Raw genomic sequence first — 23,460 nt, forward strand, 5'->3', positions numbered from 1 at the left:
TGTATTTGTGTCTTCGAGTGTGTTCACTTTTTATTCATTCATCAATTGCTAAGCTGAGAGAGGAACCAAACCTGTCACACCCTTTCATAGTGGATATCAGGAATTCTGCAAAGACTGTGTCCTAAATCCAGTTGGCACCTTGGTCAGCAGTAATGAGAATATTCATACTCTGACAAAACCTTAACTGATGGTTAACATCATGGAGATATCACGGGTAGAACGGATGGACCCTTGTCGTCTGTTAGTAGCCTTATCCTTACCAGCCTGTTATATATTCAGAAAGTGCTCTAAAAATGGGTCAACTTGGATTTGACGTGACTGGGGGCATCAGAACTTGATTTTTGTATTTCAAGAGTGACTTTATAGTTTTGTTTGAGGCCTTGTGGTTGAATCATACATTTATCTAGAATACACTTATTGCTCAATCTTTGAAACACACTACACACATTATCTTTATCCTGGTGCCAAGATGGAGCAGACTGTAACTCAATATTCATCTGGGTGGTTTGACTCCAGTGTTGTCTACCACATATTGAAGAGTCATTGGGAACAACTCTGAACTACAAGATCCTTTGTGATCCACTTACCAGTACTGGAATGCATGTTTGTGTGATAAAAAGCACTCTGATTGGTCAGTAAATTGTGATACTTTATCACAATTTAAACTGTAAATTGTGATAAAAATTATATCAATTTTTATCACAAAAAAATGATAAACTTTTAATTAAAAGTTAAATCAAAAGTTTGATTAAACTTTTGATTCGTTTAATTAAAAGTAAACTGGTCATGTTGGCTCCTGTTAACATCAGAGGTCTGTTAGGTCTTCTCACACCGGGTAGTACGGTGGACTTGATTTGATTGAGGACCAAAATTGTACATTTGTTCCATTTTCAACTGGTTTGAGTCTCTGTCACTCTCCAAACGACTGTGTCAAACAATCCAAACCCTTTGAAAAACCTGTTCACCTCCTGCTCTGTGGTGGCGTTGCACCAAGAACCACTGAAGGAAGCAACAAGAAAACCTCTGAAAAACACACTGAGTCTTGGACCTTGTCTTCCTTCTTCACACAATGTAAAAAAATGAAGTGGCATCAGATTTTAATAGTTGTAGGATTTTACTTTTGTATTTGGTAAAATACCATGAGCCCCACTAGTGCTAGACACGCAAGTTTGCTTTGGTTATAGTTTCCCAGCATGCCGCGTGCTATAGTTCGGTTCCTCCTTTCAGAGTGCTCTCCAGTCCGATTAGCATTCACATATTCATTCCACCATCATCACTCATTTAAAATGAACAAGGACCTGTAGGTTTGTAGGCGGACCAGAGATAGATTTTTTTTTACAGAGTTTAATTACGCATTCACGCCTCCCCATATCAACTGGACTTTCTAGGCAAACAAAGTAGAGTCTATTTTAAGCAGACTAAACAGGGCTGGTGGGAACGAACCCTAACAAACACTGGGACCGCAGGACCAATTGTCATATAAATCGCAAAATTTCATATCAGTACACATGTCCTCACACTCTGTTGAAATCCATTTGTGCTCCATTCTCAAGAAGTTTTGATTTTGGATCTGGTTCTAGAAAGCATTTGACTTCTCAGAGAAGGTGGTCACTTGATGTTGAAGGTCTGTGATTACCTTTTCCTAGTAGGAACGGAGGCGTGACAGGTGTGGATCAACTATGACCTTCCCATCTGATATCGATAGAATGTGTGTAGATCATGGATCGCAAGTAAGACCTGAAGGGACCCAATCGACTGAACTTCTCTGAACTTCACATTTTCCTAAATTATTTCTAAATCAGATAACTTCTTCAGCATTCAAGTTGTGTTCAGTTAGCGAATGTAAAATAAACAGTTTATTAATATTTCGTTCATAAAAAGAGACCACAGCATCCCTCCAACTTAGACCTTCATGACACCAATTAAAAGCGACCTTGTTCGATGCAGTCTAAATAATTATTATCTCTTAAAGATGAAAAGAAAAAAAATTCCTGCCGGTCTTAAAAAGTGACAAAGATGAGATGTTTAATTCGGGGAAGAGCACAATATGTTCCGTTACCTTCTCAATACTTTCTCTGTTGCTTTGAACGAGAAGAAGATTGGAAGTGTAGGAGGCACGGCGAGAGGGGCAAAAAGCAATATTTTACCATTTTAATACTGACATTTGAATGTGTTCTGTTCACATTTATTCCCAAACCCCCACTGTGCCCTCTCACCATCCCCCCCCCACCGCTGACTGTCAAACAAAAAAAGTTAAAACATTCTTATTCGTTTAGTATGTAGGTCACATTACAGTGGTGTCTAGCTATTGGACATGGGCTTAGATAACTGTTTGTTGAGTATTAAATGCTTTCGCTGCATCAGCAGCCTCTGCTACTGGCATTTCTCACACAGCTGTGCAGCTGAAAAGAGGCAGCACCACAGCAAAATTGCGTCCCGTTCATACACATGTACACACATGCTTTCAGTTTTTGGGCGGCGTGTGCGGGTGTGGTTGTGTGTATGGATTAAAAAAGAAAACAAAAATCTTTGTGTGAAACACTTACTTTTCTCATATAAAAGTGGACATAAAAGCACGTTTTGAAAGCCAGTCAAAGCTGCACCTAGGAATGAGCACTGGGCTTTGGTGAAAAGGAGCTAAACCCAGTGACCTGAGGCGCTAACTCAAGCAGATGAATCTTTGCTTTTCTTTCCTCTTATCCATGTTTGCTTTGGGTGACCTTGCACACCAGCCTTGTTTCGGTGTGTTCACATAGCGGCTGCCCTAATGGCTCCGATAGGCCCCAGTGTGGCCGGTGCTTTTCCTCTGAAAAACACCCCTCAGCGCTCGACCCTTCGCCCCTTCAATTATATCCTCGCCTTTTGATGCAACCACTGCAACCCCTGATTTGAAAATGGCCAGGAAGAAGTTGCAGGGGGAAGAGGAGAAAATTGCCCTTGCTTTGATAGCAGCAGGATCCAGGCGAGGAGTTAAGTGTTCACTTAAAACAGAAGGGTGGGAGACATGAGGGGGACGTGGAGCCGATGTGCAGTTTTACCCTCTGTTGTCTTAGCGTGAAATGAAAGATGCGAGAGGTACATGTGTGCTCGTTTGTGAGCTTTCCTCCCCTCCTTCTGTCCTTTGGACAAAACAAGCCCAGATGGTGATTGATTTTTCAAGTGCTGACATCCCTGCTTGAGAAGCGCCCCTCCATTCTGCACACACACACGCACACACATGCACACCCTTCTTTGTGCCTAGCAAGTCAGGCACACTAACATCTCTGTGCCATCTTTCTCTTTGTGACTGCCAGGAGCCACTATTGATTGACAAAAGTATGCATGCAAACAAATAGACGTACACAATCATGCATGCATATACACACACACACACACACACACACACACACACACACAAACACAAACACGAGGACATGCTCGCAATGCCATCCAAGACCACAAGCACAGAGCCAGAGGTCATTTCCAGTCTGTCCTCATTTGCAGGTGGAGCTTTAAAAAGGGAAAACATGTCCATGGAATGTATTAAATACGCCAAAGACTGCCTGCTTTCACTGAAATACCTTTGGAAGTATTGGGTAATGTGTTTGATCGACAGAATATACATACATTAATCATTTCTCAACCATCCACATTCACACCAGCCATGTTTGGGCCACTTTAATCCAACTCTGTTCCTGGTTCGCTTGTGGAGGTGTGACAGAGCAGTCCAACTCTGGTTGAGTTCTGGTCCACCTACAAACCTCGGTCTGGGTTCGGCTCATCTGAACACTGGCATGGTTTGAATGCATTTGTGAATGCAAGTGGGTAAATACAACCAAAGTTGTAGGAATTTATCAAACAAGAGTTTGATAAATTCCTCATGTTTTTTTGTTTTTTTTACCAAAGGTTTGAGAGAAATCCTACTACCTCGAAAATCTGACTCTACTCCATTTTTGTTTGTATTTTACAAAGAAGGAAGTGTCTTAATTTTTTTTTAATTTCTTTCTGTATTTCTTGGTGCAGCGCCACCACTGGTGAGGAGGGGAACATGTTTTTCAAAGGCTTTGGTTGGTTTGACACAGTGAAGTGTAACAGAGAACTATACCAGTGGAAAATTTAGTAAATGTTACAATTTTTGGAAGCGACTCAAACCGAATCAAACCGACTGTACCAAACGACCAGGTGTAAAAACTCCCTCAAAAGGGAGTGATGGACATTACCCATTAAAGTGCAATTTAATTCTTATCCACAAATCATCTGCTTTTTTTTTACATTGAATCTGGGATTTATATTTTGAGTTTCCATGTCTTCTATTAAAATAAACCACCTTTAAAACAGATAGCCCCTCATTTTGTGTCTGTGCAAGATTGCCAGAAATGGACAACATGGAGGAAGAAAAAACACTGATTGTGGTTCATAAACTGGCATTTCCCCGGATGTTTCCCCAGTGTGAGGCAGATAAAGAGACACAGAGCAATGACAAGCAGGGATAGCATAAAGTGACAGAGAGCTGTACGCCACAGCAGCCCCATTGAGTTAAAGTGGCTGTGTGGCTAAATGATGTCATTGGCTAACTAGGCGTTCTCAGGCCATTGCCTCTGTTTGCGTGACTAAATACATACAATTAAGGCCTCGGCACTTCTCAATCTCTGTGAACTCATTGTTATCCCCGGGTTCAAGTGCACTGATAATGGGGGCCAGAGGAAAACAGGCATAGCAGCGAGAGAGATGGAGAGCTGGTGGGTAAAATAGACATCTCATTATTAGTGGCATTCTCTTTCACCCCGACAGCGTTTCTAAAGCCTCGTTCAGCGTTCACTAATCTGTCCTCTTTTCTGGCCGTTTTGCTTTCCTGTGGTTTTCTCTTTGTGACACTTTTTATTTTTTACTTTGTCGTATCGCTTGTATGTTTTTCTCTGTGCTTCTCTTGTCCCTCATTAGTTTGGCGCTTTGTCTCATGATGCTTCATGTTCACTAAAACACAGACACTTTTCGCATGCAGTTCAGGTCCAACAGCAGAGATCAGGCCTCATATGACTTTGTGTGGTCAGGAGTCATTTGTATCTTGCAAACGTAGGTAAATAAGAGATGCATTGATGTGACATTTCTTATCCAATGCTGATCATTTCAATTTCACATTTTGAAAATAAATGTGTTAAAATAAATGTGTATTACTTTGTAGCTACTGATCTGACTTCACCCAGGCCCTGGTATTCCAGCTTTAAGTTTCAGTTTTCGTTGGCTTCAAGCTGAAGAGCAGCTGCAACAACTTTTCTGCAAAGTTTTGCAAACAAAAACTCACTCAGTCGCGGCGAATGTAAGTTGCCCTCGCTGTTGCCTGTACAGAGCAGTGGAGGTCACAGTGTGGACTCTCTCTCTCTCTCCCTCTTTCATTCTCTCTCTCACACACACACACATACACACAAAAAAGATTGGGTGTAATCGTCTAAAGTGAGACTTCCCTGATGGCCTCAACACTTGACAGTGATGCCCTCAAGTCTCAGAGAAAACTCTGTAACTTGAGAACAATTGCTTCTGTCTGTCTTGAGTAACCAGATCACCGTGCTGTCCTCCCTGCCCACAGGCACACTCCTTCCCAATCACCACTGCACATTCACGCACACACACACACGCACACACACACACACACACACGCACACGCACACATGCACGCACACCCCCCCCCACATACACGCACGCACCCCCACACACGCAGATCTTCTTTCTGTAGAATACACACAGAAAGACAGATATCCCATGGAAGGAGTCTCACACACAGGTTTGTGTGATAGTAAGTGTGTCTGAGGCATACTACAGGGTGTGTGTGTGCGTGCGTGTGTGTGCCTCAAAGCAGAGGAGGGCACGTTCTCCTTCACTCACTGCTGTGCAGTGTAGTGGTAGTCAAGGTAAATTGATCTTATTTAGTGGCACATCAACACGTGTAAGGGGGCTTACGGCTCATTACTCTGGGCCCTGATCCTTTCTGTTCACCCGCTGATGGATGGCCTGGGCGGGTGAGGGGAGTTACAGGTGGGGGGCAGGTTAAGGAGAGCAAGATGGACATCAGCCATGGCGTCCCCCCGTCGCATCCTTCCTCCACTCCTCCTCCTCTGACTTCTCTTTACGTTTTCCATATATTAAAATGTTTTTGTCTACTTGCCAGAGTTCCTGAACATGTTGAACAAGCAGGTTTAAAAACTTTAGAAGATCAATGGAAATGTGTTTCTCAGTCGTGACGTGAACCTTTACCTTCACGTTGCTCTTTATAAGGACGTCCAGTCGTATTTGCTGCGTGGATCTGTTGTTTTGTCAGGCGCCGTGTTCAAGTCCTGATGTTTCAGGTGTTTTCCTTTCCAGAATTTTCCAGCTCACTCAATTTGCCTAACAAATCGTACCTGACATTAACTCTAACCTTACCTGTAAACACAAGCTGGCTTTAAAAGTTTAATTATTTTCACCTTTTACTGAATTCATGTATGATAAGAAGTTCAACTGGCTTTGCTTTGCACATTTGTAAACTGTAAAAGGGCACATGTAGACTTCTATTGACATGTGTTGTCAATATGTGACTGGAGTAAAATAAATACCGCAAAATGCTTGGACAGCTGCACCACTTTTAGAAAACCATAAATTTAAGAAAAATGTTTAGGTTTTAAAATGATCAAACAAAATAACTGGTCTTATTTTGGGTCTATATCTTTAGCTGAGTTATTTCTTTTGTCTCAAACCTCTTGTAAAGAAAACAGCTCAGTAGCTATACTCTGTTCTTAGATGTGCATGTTGTTTTATATTGTCTTTTTGACAGGCAGCACATACATCTGTCCATCCATCCATCCATCCATCTTGTAAATGGTCTAGAACAGTGTTTCTCAACCTTTTTTGGGCCAGCGCCCCCCTAGCCCTTATCCAGGTCCCTCACCGCCCCCTACCAAAAAATTTGCAGGCTACTTTCCACTGACCATTATGTTATCATTAATATTACTATCACTATTGTAGATGTTTTGATTTTTATGCTTGTTTCTGTATTTACCATCAAAAATAATTTCCCAGAGATCAAAAAAGTCATGGGAATAGAAATTATTTTTATGAAAAATATGAAAAATGCAATGAACATTCAAGTTAAAATTGGTAGGCCTAACAGCAGCCAATCAGAGTGGAAAAAATATTTTTATTTTGTGCCATTTTCTAGTTGTTAAATATTCCACAAAATGACCATCTAAAAGATGTTCAACATGCCAGTTTAAACTTTGAACTATTTGCAAAACGACTGAGCTCTGCAACATTAAAACATGGATAGAACTGTAACTACATTAATCATAACTCTTCTTCTCTTCAGTGTTTCTGTCGGTTTCTGGTGGTGCAGCTCTGTGCTGCCTTCAGGAGAATGGGACATCAGAGTATCATCCATAAAATTTCACCCACATGGCATTTATTGTGCAAACCAGAGCTTTCAGTGGAAAAACAAAAGTTCCAGATCCTTTTAATGCCATAGAAATAGGAGACAGAAACATGGATTATATCTTTATATAGACCTGTCCATTGATTTATAGATTAATAGTTTTAATGGACAGAAATTACAAAGAACAAATCTGGTTCTTAATCAAACCCTAATGAGTCAAATTGAAAGTGTCATGGAGTCATCAGCCTCATGACATTAACAATGACATGAAAAATAATATTGAAGAAATTAAGTTCTTTACTGTTATGGTCTGTAAGATATATTTATTCTCAGTACTAGATGTGGTCTCAACAAACACATGACACTAAAACAATATTATTTTACCTTTTATCAGGAAATAGTGTCTGTTTATTCTTGCCATACAGTCCTCAGTATTAATTATTGCTTGAAAGGTCTTGCCATACCAGTTTATTCCTCTGTATTTACTTTAGTTTCTTAGTTTATTCTTGCATTTTGTTCTTCATTCATTTCCATTTAGTTTCATTTGATTAATATTATCCTCTTGGTTTATTGCTATGTCCACTTTAGTTTCTGTCCTGTTGCTAGATTTATTTGATCTTTTTTTTTTTTAAGCCCCTAAGGTGCAGGGCGTATCGATGGGGAAAAGGCAGACTGACATAAATCTTTTAAAACAATGGAAACAATTTCTGCATTCTGATTATTGAAATTTAAAAGTGCTGTGGTACCGTTGTTCTATCATCCCCGTTTCATACCGGACCACTTACAGTTCCGGTGTCAACGCTATAAAATGAACGCTCTCTATTGTGGTATCACCCATGGAGGGATTTCTTTATTTCTTTATTTAAATGGGTTCATTTTTCAGAGGGATACACTGTGAGGGTATCGTGATTTTAGCTACCAGTTGCAGGAGAACGGAGCTCCGCCAAGAACCTAACAGAAACTAACAAACACTGAATAGAAGAAGAGCAGCCATCGATACAGTTGCAGCCAAGCATGATTTAATGTTACACAATACAGTTTTACCAAGTTGCTTAAAGTCTAAACTGGTATTGTTGTGCATTTAAGGTGTAAAGTTTACCTTCGACCAAACGCCCCCCAAAGGCATCCCAGCGCCCCCCTTTTGTAAAAATGTCCGCCAGCGCACCCTGCAGTCCTCTGAACGCCCCCTGGGGGGCGGTACCGCCCACGTTGAGAACAACTAGTCTAGCATTAGGAAAAGGGCAGCTAGTATCTCTGCAGACCCCACACATGCTGGACACAAACTGTTCAGACTCTTACCTTCAGGTCTATAGAGCGCTACTTGCAATCAGCTGCCACAGAGACGGTTTGTTTCCCCAGGCCGTCTCAGATGAACACTATGAACACTACCAGAGTAGTCAAGTATTCAGCTGTATAACAAGATAAGCATATTTCCATTCTTTAAACGGAAAATACAAGGTTTATATATATACACACTCAGTGTTTTTTCTTTTTTATCTCGGCTACAGTTTATACATATTTCTATTTGATGTAAGTCCTAACTAAAACTAAAACTAAGTTTGTTTATGCACATAAATTTGGCAACTAAAGATAATTCAAATAAAGACTCTGATGGCAATGTAGAGTTTCCAGCTAACTTGTGAATATTTTTTGACCCAGAAAGAACCTGGGTCCTTCGATCTGTGAATGCTGAGGGAGAAAATTCTACCCCATTAGAGACTCTGAGTGGGATTGGACCCAGGGCTCTGTGTGCCACAGTTGTGCCCCAACCAATGATTTTAAACATACATTTCCGAATGAGTTTGTCCATGACTCAGACTCGATCCTTACAGTCTGAATGTTTTTTTTTTTCTTCTTCTTTTGTGCTTCAGAGGGCACTGCATTCATTCCTCCCCATACAAATCTGGAATACTGATTTGTCTGACCATGATAAATATTTTCCACTGAGTGATGGTCTGCTTTTCATGAACAACAGCGCTGTCAGAAGGATTATGGCTGCTAGGTGTTTGGCTTAGGCTGAGATTGCGGCCTTGAGTATTGGTTACCAAATATCCTCCATCTTCTTTGTCATTCTTCTAAGTTGTGGTAATAAAAATAATAAAATAATCATATTACTTGTTTTTAATTGAATGATTTCCTTAAACTTTTAAGGATAGTCAAAAGATTTGCATCATATGTCTCAAGTAAGCTGGTCGTATAGTTGTGTTTTTTTCTTCTCTCTTTTAACACCATTAGCATTTTTGACACTTTCCTTTAAGGTCTCCTTTATTTTTTCCATTTCTCCCTTCCACCCTCCCAAAAACAGAAAATATAGTGGGACTTCTTTTAAATGTTCTATTTCGTTTCCCTGCTGTACTTGTTGATTTCAGATGTTTAGAGGGCTGGATTCACTCATTAGCTGTGAGGTTTTTGGTCAGGCATCCTGCTTTCAAGCTTTCTGTTTGAAAGCTTGTATGTGGTGAACTTTTAAACCCGTACATTAGCTCTCTGACACTTAATTGTTACCAGCATGCAAACCTGCACTGTAAACATGGCAGCCATGACACACGGCTACCACACACACGCACGCACACCCCCCCACACACACACACGCATGCATGCACGCACGCACACACACATACACACACACACACGGTGTTCGGAGCACTCCGTCAAGTCTCTCCCTCTTAAGCTCATGGAGCATTCCTCTCATTCATGGAAGCAAGGCCCTCCTAGTGAAGCGCTTAATTGGCTGCAGATTGCTCTTTAACCTCTGGGTTATACCACACACTCACACACAAGCAAGGCTCGCTCACACAACAGACAAAGGCAAATGCGCACACATTGCACATGTGTGCGCACACACACACAAGCGCACACCACTTGGCAGGCTGTTAAAGTCTTAAGGAAAATGGAGAGTGGTTTTTACAACTCGGATGGGAGGTCAAAGGTCAACAGATTTGTTGCAGACGTCCTTTGAGGATCTGTCAGTCAAGGCTACGATCTCATGGTGATTACCACACACACACACATGCACGCACACACACACACACACACACACGCACGCATGCATATGTTTGGATGTGTGTGTTTTGTCTTGTTTCTGTTGTTTTTGTTCAGTTTTCTAGGTGGGATCCTGAAGTTTGTAGCAGTCAATACCTTACATACTTTAAATCATTCTCAGGGTGTCTTAAATAAATACAGGTCTGGCATTTATAGAAACACCGTTCAACAAATTGACCACCTTCTTTCTGATGGTTATGTACAGAGAAATGACTGCTAACAGAAAACAGTTTTTGCTAACATTCTGTAAAATTGACTTATCACATCAAATGCATTACCTAATGGAGGCTTTTCAGGTGGTGGCTAACTGTAACAAAAGCATAAAACTCTGTATGTTGTTCACTATAATAAATGATGTTTATTTATTTATACTATTAGTTTTTGTAGCAAATAATTACACTTAAGAGGTTCTATTTAGCGATCTAGGTTTAATGTTATAGGATTATTTTTACAGACTGCATCCACTGATAACTACAATCTTTTGTCTTTTCATTTTCCCAACTGTAAATTATAGAATTTCAAGTGTTAATAAGCAAAATATGCATGAATTTTCTACAACATTTTTGTCATTTGTTAAGCTCTCAACAGAACCCTGCTCACTAAAAATGAACTATACATTCAAAAGTTTAGACGTACAAAAAAGTGGGAAATCAATATGAATATGTAACTTTTTGAAAGATCCATTCCGTCAAATGGTGGCGTGGAGAATTGTAAAATATGAAAAAGTCAGCTGCAGACTGTTGCTTGAATGTCCAGTATTAGAAGGTCGTACCACCATGGAAGACAATGATATTGAATCTGGCCTTTTAGCTGTAGATTTCTTGAAATTAAATTATTTTTTTTCACCCTTTTTAGGAACTCTACACTACACTTTACTATCTGAAGTTCAAAATTATAAAATTAAAATGCTTGTCCAGTTTCCCACCACTGGATATCCGATCTTAGTATTTTCAGACGATCTGCAACGTCTTGGTCCCTGACTTTACAGCCCAACAGAGATATCTGTGCCTGACTTTTAGCTCGAGTCGGCTGCATGACTTAGAAAATCAGAAGCTATTAGTGTCTGAGTTTATATTCTGCCTTGACAAGAGGTGAGTCTAGATTATACTTTTAAATGTGGCAAAATAAAATAAATAAATAAAAGTGATGCTCCACATGGCCGACTGATACCAGAGTGGGTATTCTTACATCTTCTGCTCCTGCATATATGAGGACATGCTCGTCCGTCTTACAGTGCTTTCTATTGTTAACAACGCATTCTGAATTTCTCCATGACTCACTCTCCTCTTCCAAAAGAATTAAAATCTCTGTGCTTTCTTCCCAGTTGAGCTTCTGCACTTTTTTTCCCCCTCTTAGTGCGTGAAAAGGACGCAGCGCTAATGTGATCGTGCTCATCGCAGAAAGAACAAGTGGCACAATTGAAAAAGAGACAGAGGGAAACTGAATGAACATTTCTAATTTTCTGCAGTGGCTCAGTAAGGATGGGAAAGGCTTTTCTTCAATCAAAAAAATCAAAAATCAAAAAAAAAATCATACTTTACTGCATCACTATGAATTATGAATACAAATTGATCAGTTATTTGTAGCAAACAAAACATCAGTAATGATAACTTCTCCCCTCACTGTACAAGCCCCATGAATGATTAAGCTACTGTAGCAATGAGAGTAGATCATATTACAGACGCCATTTTGTTTGCTCCCCCTGCTACCTTTCATATCTCCAGCAGTTGTTTACCATATTTACTCTAAACAGGACGGCGGTGGAGTGTGTGTATGCAAAGCATGTGCGTGTGTGTGTGAGTGCGATAGAGACAGAGTGGTGAGAGTTTGCAGGCGGGGTGGCATGCTCGGAGTTAATGCCACAAATTGTTGTTAGATGCAGGTCTCCCTCCGCCATGCGTTTTGGACAGGAAGAAAACGTGATTGGCTTTGTTCAATCTTCCTGGCAGCCGACACCAGCTGACATCTGTTCCCTCCTAACCACTCAGACTTATCTCCATCAGGGAACACACACACACATGCACACACACACAAGCAGCGTTACATAAAACAACCACATGCACACACTGATTCATGCACTCATGCAAACAGCCATTCTTGCGTCTTTTGAGGAAGAAGCGTGTCCGTGCTAGATTTTCATTTTTTGCTTTTGTTTTTTGTTTTTTGTTTCAGAAACATTCGCATATTTAGCTGTTAATGAAGAGCTCAGTGCGTGACAGTTGTATGGAAGCAGAAGGTATATGTACACAGAAGCCTTATATTGAGAAAATTAATTTAAAAAAGTATTAGTAAAAAAAAAAAACAGAAGATAATTTGCTTATCTATTTAGGAGCGATTTTGGCAAAGCTTCACATCTTATTGCAAAGACAATTTATATTATCTGTGACAAAAGGGCTTGGCCACATATCTTGGATTTTCAGTCAGTTTTTCTTTTTTTTTTTAAAGCAAATAGCAATAACAAATGCATGTGTAAGAAAAGCCTTTTCGCTCTGAAACCAGAGGATTAAATAGGGAAATATAAATAATAATAATAATAATAATAATAATAAAAGAAGTAGGGAGGGTTGGTGGGAAATAACGGACAGAAGCCTGAGTGCTGAGAGGCTGTGTGGAATTGGCCCCTCTGCTCCGGGGTCTTGGGAGACGAACGCGACACGTCCAGATTTGGTGTTTTTGTTGCACTTACCAGAAAACACCAGATGAATTCTCGCCGAGCCATGTGTACCGGTTTGTGTATGCATGAGCGTGTCAACGTGTGAGCATGTATGCGTGCGCATGCTCAAGTGTGTATGTGTGTGTGTGTGTGTCTTCTGTACGTGTGTGTGAGCAGGTGGCCGGCATATTTGAAGATGACAGTAGGGGTCTGACCCATGCCAGGCTCAATAAAGCAGCCTTGTGATGGAGCTTATGTGACACACCATCCCAAGGGCTCTGGGGTCCCCTCCTCTCCCGCTTCTCCTCCAACACCCCCTTACACACATGTGCACAACACACACTCAGACACACACACTGCCTCATTTCCCAAGTGGGGCTCTCTGTCAGATTGCAAGGGCTGCACTCTGATTGCCGCGGGTGTGTGTGAGGTCTGTGTGTGGTCCGATGACGACACTCTCGACAAACTATTAGCGCTAACAGTATTGATCCTCCAGATTTTATGAAAAACTCAGATTTTCAGATCGAAGCAATTGCTAAATGAGTTGGAAGGAATGCTGGAAGTTCTGCTGCTGCTCTTTGGTTGAATCCGATATGAGTGTGAGGTGGTTCGGCCCAAATACCCAACACAGAGGCTGGCCCAGTGACAGGAGACTGACACAAGTCTAAGTTTATTTGTGTAGCACATTTTGGTAACAAAGACAGTTTGAAGTGCTTAACATCATGAAAACATCATACAGTCAATAATTACGAAATAAGCAATAAATATTACTTCATGCCAAGAAACAAACAGTCCAATGAGGATGGTTTCACACCTGATAGTCCAGTAGACGTGATTGGGGTCCAAAATCTTCAGCTGCTATGGTTCTGTTTCACACTGAGTGTGTAAAACAAAACAAACCCTTTACAAAACCTGTTCCCTCGCTCGCCTATGGTGGCGCTGCTCTAAGAACCACTGAAGGAAACAACATGAAACCCTCTGAATGAAGACACTGAACGCCATTTTTTTTCCTTTTTGTCCTTCCTTCTTCACAAAATGTATGCAAAAATGGAGTAGCATCAGATTTTAGAGGTTTGACGATTTCTCTTTTGTCTCTGGTAAAAGATCATGAGGCATGTCTCACTCTAGCGTTAGACTCATTCATTTGCTTTGGTTATATTTAAACAGAATGCCCTGTGCTGTAGTTTACTTCCTGCTTTTGAAGCGGTCTCTGGCCCGCTTGGCCTTCAGATATTCATTCAAACCACAGCAGAGTTCACCTCAACCGAAACCAGACCAGAGTTGGTTTTTTGGTTCAATTGCTAGCAGACACAACCGAACAGACTGGAAACTGCACCTGTAGTGAAAAGTGGCTCTACAAAGTAAGAGGAATTGACTACTTACACTTTCCACACGTTTCATATTTTACAGAAATTCATGTTTCACTTTTCTTTGACATCACAACTGTACACTACTTTGTGTTGGTCTCATAAAGTCTCAGTGAAATACATTAAAATGCATCATGAAATGTGACAAAACGAAAAAAGTATGAATGTTCTGGTAAGCTGGCCACTTAAAAAAATAAACCAATGCTGTGAAATAGTAAAAAAGAGCCAAAAACTACAGAACTTAAATGTTCAGTTACTCTACATTTATAGACCAGCACTTTCAAAATTGAACTAAATTCATTTTATTTATAAATGTTTCCTATGTTGGAAGTCAAGAAAATGTGGTAAATGTGATCCTTCCAGTCATCCTAATAGTTTTTCTTAGTGTAACATTTTCCATCTGCTTTATGTCAAATTATTTACATCCACTAGACTCTTGACTTCTCTTTATACCACAGAAACTTTATATTAATATGTGTATGTTTCACACAAAGCTGCTTTGTTCCCCATATTGTTTTATAATGGTAGCAACGTTAGTGATTTATTTACTTTATTAATCAGAGTCATGTCTTAAAGAAGTTTATGTACTTTATTTATGTATTGAGGCCTGTCAAAGGTTTTCAGGCTGAGGTCACTGAAGTCAAATGAAAGGGAACAGCTGGGCTGATACACTCTAAAAAGAAAAAAGTTGATCCAACTTAATTGAATTACCTCTGTAGGTAACAAGTAATTCAATTAAGTTGGATCAACATATATTTTTTAGTTTGTTTAACTTGATAAATGTAGGTCAGTCTAACTCAATTTATTTACTTTAATTCATATACAAATTTTTAATCCCTCTAACTTAAATTTATAGAAAGTCAACTCAAAAATTTAAGTTGTTCTAACTTAAAAAATGAAACTACCCCAAAGTCGTTTTGTACATATTTTGTACTTATAATAATGCTTAAATATAAATCACTTTTAAAGTATGTTTTAGCTTTTACAATAGTAAAAGCTAAAAGTAAAATAGTAATAATTCCTTTACACTACTCAAAAATTCAACTTGGTTCTAATAACAAATTTACATTGCACAAATAGAAAATTTTTAATTTTATTGTGAAATCACAAACTTACAGATTTTTCACAACATATGCACTGAACATACTACACAGATCTTTTGCTTTTCTGCTTAATTGGGTTAGCTTTTTAGTAAACTCAACATGGGGTATCCTAAGTCCAGTTCTGGAGAGCTACCATCCTCCAACTTTCAGATGAATCCAATCTCCAAATAAAATCAACTGCTAATTACTATGTCTCTGCTCAGCTGAGTGTCTGCTGGTGTGTGAATTCAGTAAGGTGGTATTGAAATAGTATTGGTGGTAGTATAAATAGTGTTCCAGACATATATGTCTGGAATACATGCAAAGTGGACAGAAAGACAGTGTGAAGATGAACAGTTTTCCTGTTGGTTTCTCCCTTTCTCCTCCTTGCCATATTGTCACTCTTTGACTGCCTCACACTCCACAGGGGTGCAAAATGAGCAATAAGCTTTTAAATTTGATAGTTAAGACAATAGGCTCCAGTGTGCAAATGTAAAATTTCCCCTTTGTGTTCAGTTATACTGAGGGAGGAATTCATTTCATCCAGAATAATCAAATCCAGGGACAACAGGTTAAATCCATGTGTGCACAGTAATGCACAACATGATTTTATTAAATGAAATTTGAACTAAAAAAAGTAGGGACAGAAGAAAATGGTAAACATCTGGTTTGCTTAGTGTTTAGGTATGGAGTGTTGTTATCTCAGTATTATTTGTATTTTTTTCACTTAACATATATGAAATCACAAAGGTCTTCAGAGGGTAAAATATAATGTCAATAACAAAAGCTTAAACAGGTCAACAGCTATGTGTAAGCTCTCTGACCTTTGACCTTCTTAAAAACACCAGTTTGCTTCATAAAGCCAACTGTTTTGTGGCAAGTTGTTGATTAGAAGTTGGTTAACTCTGCCACGGAAATACACCAAGAACAGAGAAGCAGGCTAGGAGAGCGGCCATGTTGGGGTCAAGTCCAGGTCCAGGGACCATCGTTATTTTCAAGAATGTATCCATTGATTTTCATTTATTTCCCAATTCTTTGAACACATTTCCAAAAGCTGTTGTTTCTATTGTCCTAAAATACTATTTCTTTGAAGAAAGACAAACTCATGTGAGCAACTATTGAATTCATACATTTTTTGTTATTGTGTTTTTTTTTGTTTTTTTTATTCAGTGACTTCCCTCTATCAGGGATAGGAAATTGACCAAAATGATGAAGGATTTAAGTCCTTGGACAAACATCTAAACAACTTTGCTGCCGTAAACACTCAATTTTTCATTAACTGTAAATTAATAAAAGCAGGAGTGAGATAACATGATCAAGTTAAACTTACCAGAGGAAAGTAAGAAGCAACCATAAGCAGAGAGAAGACTGTCAACAACACACTAATCACACAGGGTTTGGGTTTTTCTCTCTCTTTTTTTTGTTTAATTTGTCTGGCATCAACCTGCGACTGTCCACGTTTGTCATTAAAAGCAAAAAATAACAACGATAAAGGCCTAATATGAGAAGCTGTTCCCTGATCATTTGGTACACTAATGTAAAAAGGACAAAAAAAAATGAAATTCAGCAAGCTAAGCCTATTAACAAATTTAGCCAGCCCAGGTGTCAGAGCAGACTCAATTGCCACTGTGACCAAATCCTTTTTAGATTCATCCACTGTAATTTTCATTCTCTTATGCAGTGAAATGCTTTTTTCCCCAGCTGTAATTAAGGAAAGCAGCCCAGCAACAGCTCAGTAAGCTGCTAGAAAAAAATGTGCATCGGTTTAAAGGATAAATCCCACCATTTCTATACCCCCTCTCTGCATCTTTTAACCCAAGAAGTCATGAAAATCATTCCTGGCTTTAAACTTCAAGATGAATGCAGAATTCTTAGCTCTAACTCCTCTAAAGCAGTTGTCCCTAGAAGTCAAACATGATAAAAAAAATTGAAAAAAACTGGGCTCCTCGCAGGTGTTGAGTATACTGACAGTGAATACAGCCATGAGGCTTAATGGGAAGGGAGGTTAAAGTGGTTTCATCATAGATCAGTTGACAGTAATGCTTTGGGGCAGACACTACTGATGCTGAGATAGAGAAGAAAAAAGGATGTTACCTGTCAGCCAGACAAAAATCCGTCTCACCTCAGAACTTTTACACCATCTGACACTCTTTCTAATGCTCTCTGTGAAGCCCTGCTCCCTCCCTGCTCGGAGCTGCCATACATGCACAGCAACAAGCAAAAAAGTTCTGTCTCCTAAAAATGAAATAACAAGCAGTTGTTCTGTAAGTAATTGATATCTGTGTAAAATGTCCCAGTTGAACATTGGACATTCAGCATTGTATTTTCCTCTGATCAGTTTAATCAAAGCTGCAGCACGTAACTTTTCTAAAAAAAATGTTCTTTATATATTTGTTAAAATTGTTGTTATGCTGTGTCAGTATAAGACAGATAATCGTTGAAAAAAATCAAGCTCTTCTGCCCTTTCCCAGTGCTCCCAGTATGAACTGCAGAAACACACCACTCAATCAGAAGCAACCAATCAGATCCAGGAGGAGGGTTGTAGCGCTGTCAATCACTCTTGTGCTGACCCTCCCCCCTTTGCTCTTTACTATGCTACAGCTGGTTCACCACAACATTGCCTGATAACAAAGCTAAGGTTAGTTAGCATGGACACCGGTAACGTTGGATAAATGGTTTTTCTGGAACGATAAGTTCTTTCTTGCCATTAGCACGTTTAGTACATAGATTGATTGACAGCGCTAAGCCCCTCCTCCTGACTCTGATTGGCGTTGTTTTTGACTAGGAGTGGTGCACTTCTTTAGACAGCAGGGGGCCTCAGGATGGAGGTGGAGGAGATTAATCTTTTCGCAGATTATCCGTCTCGTATTACACTGTCATGACTTTGTGATGTTTTTAGCAAATATGGGAAAAAATACAAAACATATCTTTGTAACAGTTCCATACTGCAACTTTAAGAGGTTTTCTAGTTTCTTTCTTTATTGTATCGACTCACATGATGAATCTGATTCTCGCTGTTGATACAACAGCTGCCACCAGATGAGCTGTTTTTGCTCAATCACTTAAATCTTCAACTCAGGTCTTGTTGTGTTCAGATAAATGAACTCAGGGTATAAAAAGAGAGGAAATATACTGGAATGGAAGAATTATGTTTTCTTATGTGGGTTCTCGGTTGGATTTCCAGAAGTTCTCATCTCATTTGATGTAACAATAAACTATGAACTTGAACATGTGACCATGGTGTACTTGCACACAGACCTTTTGAAGCTTTCTGGAAAACAAGACCTGCAAGATAAAAATCAACTAAGTGGATGTGTGTGGTATGCATGCATGCATTACTGATGCAATCATGCATTGTTCTCAGAAGCATATTCAATAGCTAAAACACGGTTCATGTAATCGAATATCTGAATCTTAGCTTGGAAGGTAATGTCTAATTTTGCCTTTACATCTTCCGTTATTATCTACTCTGTACCGCTCTGTGTCATTTGCCATCGTTTCACATGATGACTGGGTTTAATGGAGATGGTTTGCTATATTCTCTGCTATTAATGTAATTTCAGGTTAAGTTTCACGTTTCAGCCTCCTGCCGTTGAGCAGACTACATCATGATTATTTTTGTCAGGAGTTTTTTGAATACGTGAAATAAACAGTAAAGTACATCAGCTGGCCAATCCTGCTCAGACTAGCAGATGAAATATTAGATTTAGAGTTAAAGAGCATTAAAGTTGACAACTACTGTCCGTGCTGCGGTCTGAGCATCAGAATGGTGATGCAGCTTTAACATGGAGGCCTGTTTCAGATGAGACTCAGCCTGAAGTCTAATGTGGCCTTGATGCTGCTTTGGTGTCTCACACACAAAGTTAAGATCTCATAAATCTCTGTTAGACATTAGAGTTAGTGTAGAATTAGCCAGGGCATTGCATTTTGTAATTCCATTGAGTTTGTGATTTCTCCCATTGAACTTGATTTCTCAGGATATATGTCGTTCTGGCCAATCAGTGAACAGAAGGAGGAATTGTGTTTTCTTAATTTTTTGGAGTTGCAGTCTGCCTGCTTCCATTGCCGAGGCGGCTTATCGGAGCTGCTGCCTCAAGGTTATTGGTGCCTGTTGCGGCGGCAACCCTCGAACCCCTTGGTGGACACCTTTGGTGAGGGATGCTGTCAAACTGAAGAAGGAGTCCTACCAGGCCTTTTTGGCCTGTGGGACTCCAGAAGCAGCTGATGGGTACTGGCAGGCAAACCGGCATGCGGCTTGGGTGGTCGCTGAGGCAAAAACTCGGGCGTGGGAGGATGATGCTCAGTGCCTCCAAATCCAAGGCCATGGTCTTGAGTCGGAAAAGGGTAGAGTGCCTTCTCCGGGTCAGGAGGGTTGTCCTGCCTCAAGTGGAGGAGTTTAAGTATCTGGGGATCTTGTTCATGAATGAGGAAAGAAGGGAGCGGGAGATCGACAGACGGATTGGGGCAGCGTCTGCTGTGAAGCGGGCGCTGTACCGGTCCGTCGTGATGAAGAGAGAGATGAGTCAAAAAGCGAAGCTCTCGATTTACCGGTCGATCTACGTTCCCACCCTCATGTATGGTCATGAGCTTTGGGTCATGACCGAAAGAGTGAGATCCCGGATACAAGCGGCCGAAATGGGTTTCCTCTGCAGGGTGGCTGGGCTCTCCCTTAGAGATAGGGTGAGAAGCTCGGTCATCCAGGAGGGACTCAGAGTAGAGCAGTTGCTCCTCCACGTCGAGAGGAGCCAGTTGAGGTGGCTCGGGCATCTGGTCAGGATGCCTCCTGGACGTCTCCCTGGTGAGGTGTTCTGGGCACGTCCCACCGGGAGGAGGCCTCGGGGAAGACCCAGGACACGCTGGAGGGACTATGTCTCTCGGCTGAGAAGAGTTGAATTTGTATTTCTAAAAGAAATTCATTGTAGCTTGTAGCCCCTATTTATTCGTGACCCAATATTCACAGATGTTTCTGTGTAATGTAAATTATTCCCTCCTGTTTGAGGATTTTTTTGTTGCAAATATCTAAAATATTCTAAAGAAAATGCAACTTGGGAACCAATCCGGGAGCAGCATTTATTGTATATTATATATTATTGTTTATGCACTGATATTTAAAAACAAAGATAATTTTTTTTGTTATATTTTTGTTTCGGTAACACTTTATTTGAAAGGGGTGAATAAACACCTGTCATGAACATGAATAAGCCTTCATGAATATTTATGACTGTTGTCATAAAGCGTCATTCGATAAATTATGACACTTTTAACACAAAGTTGACATTATTCAAAATGTCTTTGTTATGACAACTTGACATTAACCAAGAAATCATTACTGATATAAATTTGTTATAAAAGTATTATTGATCGCACTTTAAAAATTAGGTAACTTTATGTTATCAAAGGTAAAGTTTAAACAGTAATGATTTCTTGGTTAATGTCAAGTTGTCATAACAAAGACATTTTGAATAATGTCAACTTTGTATTAAAAGTTTCATAATTTACCGAATGACGCTTTATGACAACAGTCATAAATATTGATGAAGACTTACTGATGTTCATGACAGGTGTTATGTCATGGTTATGACAGTGTCATGACAGTCTTATTCACACCCCTTCAAATAAAGTGTTACCTTTGTTTCATTTTGCCTCCCTTTTACTGTTTCCTTGTTAATAACTACAATAAGCTTTACATGTCCATCAGGTCATCTGTTCTGAAACGGAATAAAAAGCGAGGCACACCCTGGACGGGCTGGCAGTTAGTTACTGGGCACACACACACACGTGCACCCCCACACACACACACACACACACACACACACACACACACACACGCACACGCATACACACGCACGCACACCCACACACTCACACACGCACACACACACACACACACACACACGCACACAGGCAAACCTGTAGGCAACAACAATTAGAGGTTCCTGGCTCCTTTTTAACTGATGCAGAAAAAAACTTAGTGCTATTTAAAAAAACTGTCAGGGGATGAACAGGAAAACATAACTGTATATCCTAAATTAATCCCTACTGAGGTTAAATAAATCTGCAGCAAAAGAATGAATCCCAAGCCTCTGTTGCCTCATCCCACTGTAAAATAAAACCCAGCTTTGCTTTTTTGATCTCTTTTTATGCATAACTAAGTGGGTTTAACGATATATTAACCTCTCTCCTGAGATATTTCTTTCAACTTTTTTCCCCCTTTCCTTATTTTTCCTAAAGGATTCATTTTCTGTAATGAATCAGCATTCATTAATTGGTAAATGATGATTGGAGTCATCAAGAGTATTAGAGTATAATTTTGCATTTAAATGTTAGCTAAATAAAAAGCCACAGTTTGACCCCTTTTCTCGACATCAGAATTATATTTGGACTCAACACAGCTTTTCCTAAAAAACACTCATGGTGGAAAAAATGCAGAAATGTTGCCCATCCTCCCCTTGCAAGTTCTCTGTGTGAAAAAGTGTGAACTAACAAGCGCTCAGCAGCTTGCAACACACAGGGACATCTACGCTGTTTATTCAGGAAAGTCAGTGGAGTCGAGCCAGGCACTAAAACTGTTGAGTTACGTGAGACTCAGAGGGAGCGTGAGTTATATTGCAGCTAGCTGCCCTTTATAACTGGATCCCAGTGGTTGAAAACACCTGGAAATATCTGTCTGGTTTATTTGTTTGAAACTTGCATCTCAAACGACTGAAAGCAAAAATGGTGTTGTAGCACAACAACTCCTGGCGGCCTCCAGGCCAGTGTTGTGAGTCGGCTGATTCCTCTCTGGGCTTTTATTAGGAACATCAAGGCAGGTGGTCCATCCTCAAACAATGACCACTTCCTGGCTGGAAAAGGCCCTGATCTAACATTCACATCTTAGTTGAGAATGATGTTGAAGGAGATTAAAATGGTGCGTTAGGTCAGTAGTTACTTCTTGTCTTAAATATGTACATCACTGATACACAGCATAGTCCATATATATTTGATGAACATTATGTGACAAACTTGATTTTTAATATACATTGTCTGGGTTGGGTATTGTTCTGAACAGTCTGCACTGAGGGAGCCATCTTCTCTCTGTGCCTGCTGTTGTGTGAGGACAGAATCAGGTAATCCAGCCAGTTTTCTGCTGAGGTCCAGTCCGGTCTGACCCAGCTGGTTGGATTCATCTAAACCACTGCTGGTTATCTACAGATCCCTGCCTCTTAGACTGGCACTTAGAAAACTATTCATACCCTTCTATAGGCATCTTTCCCCCCCCTTCTGAATGGGAGCTTTTCTTGCTAGTACAAGGCTGGTCTCCCTTTTGCCTTCAAGATTACTTCCAGTTATTATTTATTATAATCAATTATTATTTATTACTTGTGACATGTTCAACCAGGTGTCAGAAACATTGCGTAGACATTTTCTTGAATTGATACAATTCCATCATGGAGGTTCTGTAGATTTGTCTGCTACTCATTCAAGATGCAAAGCTCTGTTTTCAGCACATCCAAATGTTGCATTACTCAGGTACGATGTGGGATTTGTTTTCTGCTTATTTTTACTGAGGATCTTTAAATGGGCCAAGAAAATATCTGCCTCCCCTCACCATGACACCACCACCACCATGCTGAGTCTTTGAAACATGGCAGGATGTATCCGTGCTCTCTTGGTTTTTTTGTTTGTTTGTTTGTTTGTTTTGTTTCACGCCAGATTGCGAACATTGCAGCTGGAATTGTGACCCATCAGATTCCAGATTTACTTCCCTAAAACAGTGACAGTTCAAAAATAGTTCAATAAGTCCAAAGTTATTGTAAATATGCCACATGATCACCAAAAGCCAATTTCCATCTGTTTGCGTCTTGGCAAGGTTGATGACACATACAGTACATACCCTAAACATAAACACACAAAAAGACATAAAACAATACATCTCAACACCAAACAAAAGTAGGAGAA

The 23,460-nt window shown here is 40.0% G+C and overlaps 1 protein-coding gene across 10 annotated transcripts in view; it reads left to right on the top strand.

The window, feature by feature from the left end:
* The window catches only part of znf536 (zinc finger protein 536), a 233,865-nt gene that overhangs the window by 62,868 nt on the left and 147,537 nt on the right, over positions 1 to 23,460 (top strand). The window lies entirely within an intron of this gene.

Source organism: Poecilia reticulata, chromosome 3 (genome assembly GCF_904066995.2).
Source record: "Poecilia reticulata chromosome 3, P_reticulata-male-v2, whole genome shotgun sequence".
NCBI classification, from domain to species: domain Eukaryota; kingdom Metazoa; phylum Chordata; class Actinopteri; order Cyprinodontiformes; family Poeciliidae; genus Poecilia; species Poecilia reticulata.